We start from the raw sequence: 9,452 nt of genomic DNA, 5'->3' as shown, positions 1-9,452 counted from the left end.
CTGGGCGCTCTTGTTACCCAGGCTGGCGTGCAATAGCGTGGTCTTGGCTCACTGCACTCCACCTCCTGGGCTCAAGCAATCGTCATGCCTCAGCCTCCCAAGTAGTTGGGATCACAGGTATGTGCCACTATGCCCAGCTAATTTTTGTAATTTTAGTAGAGATGGGGTTTCACCATGTTGCCCAGACTGGTCTCGAACTCCTGGGGTCAAGCATTCTGCCCACCTTGGCCTCCAAAAGTCCTAGGATTACAGGCGTGAGCCACCATGCCCGGCCTTATTTATCCTTTCACGGACACTTAGGTTGCTTCCACCTTTCATAATATGCCTATGAACATGGATGAACAAATATGTGAGTGGCTGCCTTCAGTTTTTTTTTTTTTTAGATTATAGAAACTTCCTCTTTAATCAAGGCTTTTAACATGATCAGATTTCTTGAATAAAAGTTTCCAGTACACTGAAACATAAATCCGCAAGTCACCCTACATACAATACCCAGCAGGAAAAACCAAAAGCAGCAAGTTTACACGATCCCTGTAACAGCCACGGTCTTAATCTCAGATGCTTCCTCCATCTGCCAAGTGTGTTCTGGAAACAGAGTACACCGTGGCTTCTGGGGTCACACTCAGCTGAAGCTGTAGGTCCACAGAGCACTCATCAGGATGGGCTATGGTGGGGGGGGGGGGTGGGGAGGAGTGGGGGTGTGGCTCTACTCAAGAAGCAAAGCAGTTACCAGCACATTCAAACAGTGTATTGAACATCTTTTAAATATCAAAGCGAGAAACAAGAAGGCAGCGTGATGTCATCAGAAAGATGTCAGGAAGTAAGGACAGCTGTATAAAGCTTGAGGCTGAAAAGTGGCTTGCCAGCTTCATTTCTTCGGCTTCTTGGGTAGTGGGCGCCAGGACAATAAGATGTGAGGTTCTGGTTCATGGATCATATAATGGACCCATCCCTGACTCTGCTGAATGCCAAGATTCCTCCATTCAGATTCAGACATCAAATGGATTTTAGGGACCAGCTCGGCTGTGTCCTTGGGCAGCATGACACGCTGATACTCAAACTCCTAATTGTCAGATTTGTCCGATTCATAAGTTTTTTTTTTTTTTTGAGACGGAGTTTCGCTCTTGTTACCCAGGCTGGAGTGCAATGGCGCGATCTCGGCTCACCGCAACCTCCGCCTCCTGGGTTCAGGCAATTCTCCTGCCTCAGCCTCCTGAGTAGCTGGGATTACAGGCATGCGCCACCATGCCCAGCTAATTTTTTGTAGCTTTAGTAGAGACGGGGTTTCACCGTGTTGACCAAGATGGTCTCGATCTCTTGACCTCGTGATCCACCCGCCTCGGCCTCCCAAAGTGCTGGGATTACAGGCTTGAGCCACCGCGCCCAGCCATAAGTTTGTTTTTACGACACGATTGCTCCGTCTGCTAGCCTTGAGCCCCGCGCCGCCAACCTCCAAGCAACTCTGCTGCTTTAAGTTTTTTAGGGTATGCTCAGAAGCGGGCTTCCTGCATGATATGATTACTTTGTATTTATTATTTATTTAAGGAATGGCCATACCCTTTTTCATATCATTTTCCATTCCCACCAACAGTGCACAAGAATCCCAAACGATGTTTTCACTTTTTGGATGATATCCTTCAAACCACAAAAGTTACCAATTGCCGGCCATGGTGGTTCATGCCTGTAATTCCAGCACTTTGGAAGGCTGAGGCGGGAGGATTGCTTGAGGCCAAAAGTTTGAGACCAGCCAGGGCAACATTCTGAGACCATGTCTCTACAAAAAAAAAAAAAAAAAAAATTAAGCCGGGCACGGTGGCTCAAGCCTGTAATCCCAGCACTTTGGGAGGCCGAGGCGGGTGGATCACCAGGTCAAGAGATCAAGACCATCCTGGTCAACATGGTGAAACCCCGTCTCTACTAAAAATACAAAAAAAAATTAGCTGGGCATGGTGATGCGTGCCTGTAATCCCAGCTACTCAGGAGGCTGAGGCAGGAGAATTGCCTGAACCCAGGAGGCGGAGGTTGCGGTGAGCCGAGATCGCGCCATTGCACTCCAGCCTGGGTAACATGAGTGAAACTCCGTCTCCATGAAAAAAAAAAAAAAAAAAAATTAGTTGGGTGTGGTGGCATACACCTGTAGTCCCAGCTATTCAGGAGGCTGAGGCAGGAGGATCACTTGAGGCTGGGAGGTTGAGGCTGCAGTGAGCCATGATTGCGCCACTGCACTCTAGCCTGGGTGACAGAGCAAGAGCCTGTCTCTCTCTCACATACCCACAAAGATTCATTCTCTACTAGGCATTGATATTTTATTTAGTTATTTATGGTTTTATTTTTTGAGACAGGATCATGCTCTGAGATCACGCCCGAGCTGAGACTTAGAGCAAGGTTAGCCAACTCTTGGAGTGAGGTAAGGCCAGCTCTCCAACTCAGCCTTTTTCTCGGTCGGGTTTTTTCTCGGACACTACTCAACTACTGGTCATGCCCTCCTCACCAGTTTCTCTCTCTCTCTCTTGCTTTCTTTTGAAACGGAGTCTCGTTCTGTTGGCTCGCAGCAACCTCTGCCTCCTGGGTTTAAGCATTTCTCCTGCCTCAGCCTCCCAAGTAGCTGGGATCACAGGCACATGCCACCAGGCCCAGCTGATTTTTGTATTTTTAGCAGAGACAGGGGTTCCCCATGTTGGCCAGGCTGGTCTCAAACTCCGGACCTCAAGTGATCCACCCGCCTCGGCCTCCCAAAGTGCTGGGATTACAGGCATGAGCCACCATATCCAGCCAATTTAGGAACTCCTTAAAAAAATCTTAAATAAAGCATTTTTGTATTTTCCTTTTTTTTTTTTTTTTTTTTGAGGTACAGTCTTGCTCTGTCCCCCAGGCTGGAGTGCAGTGGTGCAATCTCGGCTCATTGCGACCTCCGCCTCGGGGTTCAAGGAATTCTCCTGCCTCAGACTCCTGAGTAGTTGGGATTACAGGCATGCATCACCACGCCCGGCTAATTTTTGTATTTTGTATTTTTAGTAAAGACGGGGGTTTCACCATGTTGCCCAGGCTAGTCTTGAACTCTTGACCTCAAGTGATCCATGCACCTTGGTCTCCCAAAGTGCTGGGATTACAGGCGTGAGCCACCATGCCCGGCCAATTTAGAAACTCTTTCTGAATGTGGGAATACAAATACCTCAAAGCTAGAATAATATTCCTAAGCCTTTAACTTTTTATGTGGTGGGACATTCTCAGCAGAATATTAAGTTGCCTTTCTTTTTTGGGGGGGATGGAGTCTCACTTTGTCACCCAGGCTGGAGTGCAGTGCCCTGATCTCGGCTCACTACAACCTCCACCTCCCCGGTTCAAGCCATTCTCCTGCCTCAGCCTCCCGAGTAGCTGGGATTGCAGGTACTCACCACCATGCCCAGCTAATTTTTGTATTTTTAATAGAGATGGGGTTTCACTGTGTTGACCAGGCTGGTATCGAACTCCTGAATTCAGGTGGTCCACCTGCCTTGGCCTCCCAAAGTGCCAGGATTACAGGTGTGAGCCACTGCACCCGGCTGAGTTGCCTTTCTTGTCAGCTAAAAATGGGCCTGTTTGAATCACCATGGCCATGCCTTTCTACTCGGAGCGATTCTTGAGGTCAAGTCTGCAGTGAGCCAAGATCATGCTAGTGCACTCCAGCCTGGGTGACAGAATGAGACCCTGTCTCAAAAAAAAAAAAAAAAAAAAAAACCTGTCCAAAAAATAAAGAAACCTGGTCAGGGAGGATTGGTCAACAGGGGCTTGGTCAGCTGGTCAGCCAAGGCCTGGTCACTGGGGAGCTAGTCAGTGGTACCTGGTCAGTGGGGCCTGGTTAGTTGGCTGCCACGTGACCTCAGGTAGGCAGTTTGTCCCTGAAGCCTCTTTGCCTCCACCCTTGAGTCGCAGCCCCCTGGAGTTCTGCTGGGAGGAGGAGGTGAGAAGGTGAGTTGAATCCAGGCCTGCCCCTCAGACCTAGTACTTTACACACTACCTGAGTCCCCCCAAGGGAGGGTCCCACTCTCTGCCCCTGCCCTCATCCCTCTGTCCCCACTCTGCATCCTCAGGACGGTCCCATGTGGAGAGGGCAGAGACTGAGGAGCACCCGTGGGTGCTCTGATGCTGACCACAGGCCCTGGGGTGACAGTGATGAGGATGCGGGTGTGCCTGTGAGTGGGGCAGCCAGGCCTGGCCTGAGAAGTGACACACACTCACACATGTGTTCACCCACACGGGATGCTCCCTTGCAGACATATCACACCTACTCGGGTTGACAGTTCAGGGGCAGGAGGCACTGACTCTGGGCCCTGTGTGGGTGCTGTGACCCCAAAATGTCACAATGCCAAATGCCTACCTGTCTGCCTCTGGGTCATGGAGCAGTCAGAGACACAGTGGTGTCTGTGAGCGTTGTGCACGTAAGACCCTTTTCTAGGCGAGAGGCACATCTCAGAACAGCTGCCTGATCTGACTCAGGAGAGTGTGACCTGCTCTCTTCCCTCCCTGCTGACTTGGGGACAGTCACTGCCTGGTCAGTGATGCTGGTCTCTGGGCAGCTGCCAATGAGGGTCATTTCTGGGCACTCAGTAGTGCTTGCTCTGTGCTAACCATGTACACGGTTGTCTTGTTCATCCTGGTGGTGACTCCAAGGGGTGAGTGCTGTCCCTGACTGTACCCATTCGACAGGTGAGACTTCTGAGTTTAGAGGAGCGGTCACGGGTCTGGGGACCCAGATGTGACCCTGGTACATGCTCTCAGCCCTGCCCTGTGCTGTGTGGGACTCAATCTCTGACACTGTGCCCCTTACGTTCTAGATCCCAAATCTTTCCAAAATTTTTCATGGCAATAGGATAGAGCCTGGCCTTGGAAGAGCCCCTGTGGGTGGGGTGGAGGGTGGTCTTCCATCCAAGTCTGTGCCTTCAGGTGGGTCCCTGCAAGGAGATCTCATCAACCCAGACTTCAGGTACAGTCAGTGAGGGTCACTGTGGGACCCACTGGACACACGGGGTCTCTTGTCTGGAAGTGGAGTGGGGAGCCCTCTGTCCTTGGGCAGTTGTGGAAAATGAAGGTGCCTAGAAGGTTGGCTGGAGAGTGATGATTGTTCCTCTTTGCTGGGGACTGGGGCTCTTCCCCACGAGGCCCTTTCTCTGTTGGTTCCTCTACAGGCTTCGCCCTTTCTTTGCTCCCAATGTTCATGGGAGGTGAAACAGATGCTCTTTGCCGCAAACAAAAATCAGCACCAAGACAAAGGATCTCTCAGCAAAGCAATTTTTAATCCCTGCAGGAAGGGTACCCTCACCAGCCATCTTGCCATGACAGTACAATGAACAAAGGAAAAGCAGACATATTTACCTCTTACGCATTTGGGGTTGTCCTTACTGCTGTGTTTGATCTCCGTTGGCTGGAGACAGACCTCACAATCTAAACTAAAACCCGATTGGCTAACAACTTAAAAGTTTTCTAAGCAGGTAAAAGCAGTGGAGAAGTTTAAATAAGGAGCATGGGCTGCGAGCTGGGACGTGCCTTTGAGCATGTCTAGCACAGATACCTTGGATTAAAGCGCAAGGACATAGAATGTACTACGTGCCTGTTAGCACATCTAACAGCTCCATTGGCTAGGGCTTAATAGTTATTAGCAAAAAGCAGAAAGGATTTCTTTAACAAGAAAGAAAACTTTGAAGAGGAACTTTTCTACTTCCCACAGGAGGGGACCTCCTGGGGTCCTCCAGGACCAAGTCCTCAGAGGTCTCATTCATTCTAAGTGACCCCGGAACACAAGGCTCCTTCCTGTATTGACAGCTCAGAATGTGGGATCCACTGTCCCTTCACCTGAGACATCTCTGTGAGCAGAGAGGCTGCGTTGGCCCCAAACCAAGTTTGGCTGGTGTTATTCTTGAAGCAGTTTCACTGGCTAGAGGGAGTGGAGATGGTCCTGGTGTGATTCCAGGAGGCTGAGCATATGGAGCTCTCTGGTCCCTGACCCCCATCTGCCTCCGGATGCCCAGAATCGGGCATCATGGGCCCCTCACCCTCGGCAGATGGACACCATTCCTCCCGTTTGTGCCTGATTCAGGACAGTTGGGGACAATGGGCGTCTGTGTCCAGGTCCCCCTGTTCTCAAGTCCTCAGGAAGAAGCCCACCTCTGGTTGGGGCAGCCCCGTTGTGCAGCCCAAGACCCTGCTCTACAGGACCCTAGTGGTCCCTGCCCACCACACACCCCTCTTGTCCCAAGTCCCAGCCCACTCACAGGCGTCGGCCCACAGAGAGAACCTCTTCTTACCCTCCCTGTGTGTCTCCTGGACTAAGGCCTGTGGTGAGGGGCGGTGGGGGCGTGAAAGGGACAGGACTGATCCTTCCCTGGGACCCACTTGGGGAGGAGGAGCACAGCTAGCTCCCAGCCCGGGGCAGGTCCTCAGCTCTGTTTGGGTTGCCTTACAGTGAGACAAAGCTGCCACTCATCAGTGCCCTGGAGGCGAAGGTAAGAGCCTGACCTGCTGCCTGAGAGGCTGGTCCAGGGACGGGAGGACTCAGCGCGTGGTCAGAAGCCCAAGGGCGCTGGTGGTGATGAGTGGGAGAAACAGGCTGTCCCTGGGAGTGGCGGGAGTTCCTGCTGGACCTGACCCCAAGACTCTGTCCTCATGCTGATTTGACCAAACTCCAAACTGACAACAGCAGTCGTGGCTCAAGGGTCACTGCCTGCTGGCACCAAGACCTCACCTGGAGGCTGGTACTTGGCCTGAGGACAGCATCACAGGTGCCTGTTCGGTCAGAGGGTCTCAGTCCCCAAGGCCTGCCCTTTCTTGGTTCTTTTTGTGGTTCAGTCCCGTCAGGGCCTCGGAGCCCAGGTGACAGCGCCCAAGGGCTGCTCCAGGAAGCCTGGCAGCTCCTCTAACTCCATGTCATCACAGCAGACTGTAAAGACCTCAGAGGATCAGAAATACAGAGAAACAGCTCCAAATGCTTCAAGATGGTCAGGAATACAGGAGTGGCAAGGAGGTGATGTGGGGAGGGAGGGCCCCTGTGACCGCTCTCTACAGAGACAGGGGGACGGACTCTCATGGCTGGGTCCTGACACTGCCTGCCTCTCAGAGGGTGGGCGGCACACTGTCCTCAGCCGGGACAGGAGGTCTGGACAGCAGCTTTCCTATTTGTCCCTGCAAACCTCACCTTGCTGGAGACTGTGATGCCAAGACCTGGGCCAGCACTAGCTCAGGGATACCCCCTGGTGACCCGAAGGAAGGAACAGGTCAAGATCAGCATTCATAACTCTAAATTGTGGGAAGGGAGGTCTGGTCCTAGGTAGACCCCATCTCTCCTGAAATATCAACAAATTCTGGAGACTTCCAGAATCCTCAGGCTCTGCTCCTCCCTGGGGCTGCCCCAAAGCCTGTCTCTCCAGAGTGTTCTGTCCCAAGTTGGCTGGGAGACGGGACACATCTTGGTAGATGTGTGGTCACACTTCCTGGACGTTGAGAAGGTAAAGGCCAAGAACCTGTAGAAATACAAGTGTAGGACTCTTCCGAAGTCAGCCAAAGTGGGACAAACTAGGCCAGTCTGTGTCTGGAGCCCAAGCCTCTAGCTGGAGGGAATGTGGAGCCTGGGTTGAAGGTGGGGGTTGAAATAAAGTGAGATCCTTTTAGAAACGTGGTGACGCCGGCACCACAGGTGAGCTGAAATCCAGGACTAGTGGGACTGTAAGGGAGTGACGCAGAGGGGGAGGTTTCTGCAGAAGGAAACCTTCCCTCCCAAAGGGATGACTGCCGCATGGGGCAGCACGTTTTCTCTCTGTTCAGAGGCTGCTTCCTTTTCTTGGCCAGCCCTGGAGGTAATGCGGATGAAAAAGAGTTCCCTTGGGAACTTCCACCAGATCAACCTGGATGTCAGCCATACCCTGAGAAACCACATCATGTTCCAGCCACAATACAGTGTCAAGTAAGGGCCTGCGGGGCTGGAGAGTCCCTGGGGGGATGGGGTGAACCAGAGGCATGGGGGCTTCACCAGAGCAGAGGCCGGTGTCACCCAGGAGGGGCGACAGAGCCACCACAAGCGCTCCAGGGCCAAGAAACAGCTAGCATCATAAACTGAGCGTCTACCTGGCTCCAAGCCCTGAGCCTTGCTGTGACATGTGGGGCCAGAACCCAAAGTGTCTCCCGAGGAGACAGACAGCAACAAATAAAATAGTGAGGAATGGTGGAAAGTGCTGTGACCCAGGGAAGGGCAGCAGGATGGAGGGACTTGGGAGCCTTCCCAAGCAATCAGCGACACCAAATACCAGGAGGATGCAGGACCCCGGGGACCCTCATCCCTACCCAGTGGGAACGTGACGGGACATGGCCACTCTGGAAGTCCGTTGGACGGCTGCTCAGAAAAACTCAGTGACTTGTGCCACACATCCCAGAAGAGTCTCAGAGGCTGACCCAACTGATCTGAAAACTGATGGCCATGGAAAACCTGCATGCCACATTCACGGCTTGATTCATCGTCCCTCACAGCTGAAGGCCACCAAGGCAACCTTCAACACGGGAATAGTAAAATCCACTTTTACCCAAACATTTCCTCAAACACGGTGACCCTGAAGAGCTCATCTGCTTACTCAGCGCATCCTCTGGGCCTGGAATCGCATTCATTGTCGGAACATGGTAGAGACGACAAAATGGCATCTGTGTGAACCCAAACCCTCTTTTCTCTCTTTCCTAGTCGGCATCACCTTTGTCATATCCCAGTGGCGTGTTCTGCGTCTAACCCCTTGAGTAGCACTCCAGGGCTACCATATTCCCGGGTCACATTCCCAGATTCACAGGCCTGCGTGTCTCCGGTGAGGGGTGTCGTTGCTTCATTAAAATTCAGTATCCAACAGCTACCGAGATGCAGCTCGCTGCTGACTTGGATATGCAAGCAAGGCAGGGAGGGAGGGTCTCAGAGGGGTCACGCTGAGCTGGAGAGGGCTCAGGCACAGACTCCTGGTCTGACCTGAGCCTGATTGCTAGTCTCAGAACAAGTGATGCCCTCTTCCTGGGCTTGCCCAGAGGCCAAGGAGCCGGTCAGTATCCCAGAATGGTGCTCCCAGGAAGCATTTTTGACAAGTTGCCATAGTGTCTGACGGATGTGGCTCTTGTCATGAAATGAGTATGGACCCTGCAGAAACTGTTTCTTCATGGGAAAACTGGCAGGGATCCAATGTCCCTGCCGCCTGAACCCCATTGGAGCGCCACAGACAGGGAGGGGATTCCTGAAGTGCCTGCTCCCAGTGGGCCCCCGCTTTCCAGATCACTCCTGGAGGGACAGCCACTGAGCTGACTCCATGGGCTGTACACACAGGGTCTGGACCCAGTAGTTCTCTTGTGCCTGGCAGGCAGCCCCTGGGTTTTACCAGGACCCTGTGTGTGGGGGTCAGTGCCCCCAGCTGGCCCTGTTGGCCAGCCTAGTTCACAGGTGCTGTCCCCAGCCTGGC

General features: G+C 52.6%; 1 pseudogene; it reads right to left on the bottom strand.

Annotated features, from left to right (window-relative positions):
* Positions 1-809: 809 nt before the first annotated feature.
* On the bottom strand, positions 810-4,750 carry LOC116544701 (annotated as a pseudogene).
* Positions 4,751-9,452: the final 4,702 nt, after the last annotated feature.

Source organism: Sapajus apella, unplaced genomic scaffold (assembly GCF_009761245.1).
Source record: "Sapajus apella isolate SASKATOON/1434 unplaced genomic scaffold, GSC_monkey_1.0 scaffold227, whole genome shotgun sequence".
NCBI classification, from domain to species: domain Eukaryota; kingdom Metazoa; phylum Chordata; class Mammalia; order Primates; family Cebidae; genus Sapajus; species Sapajus apella.
Note: the sequence above shows the minus strand (reverse complement) of the source record. Positions and strands in the feature narration are given on the sequence as shown.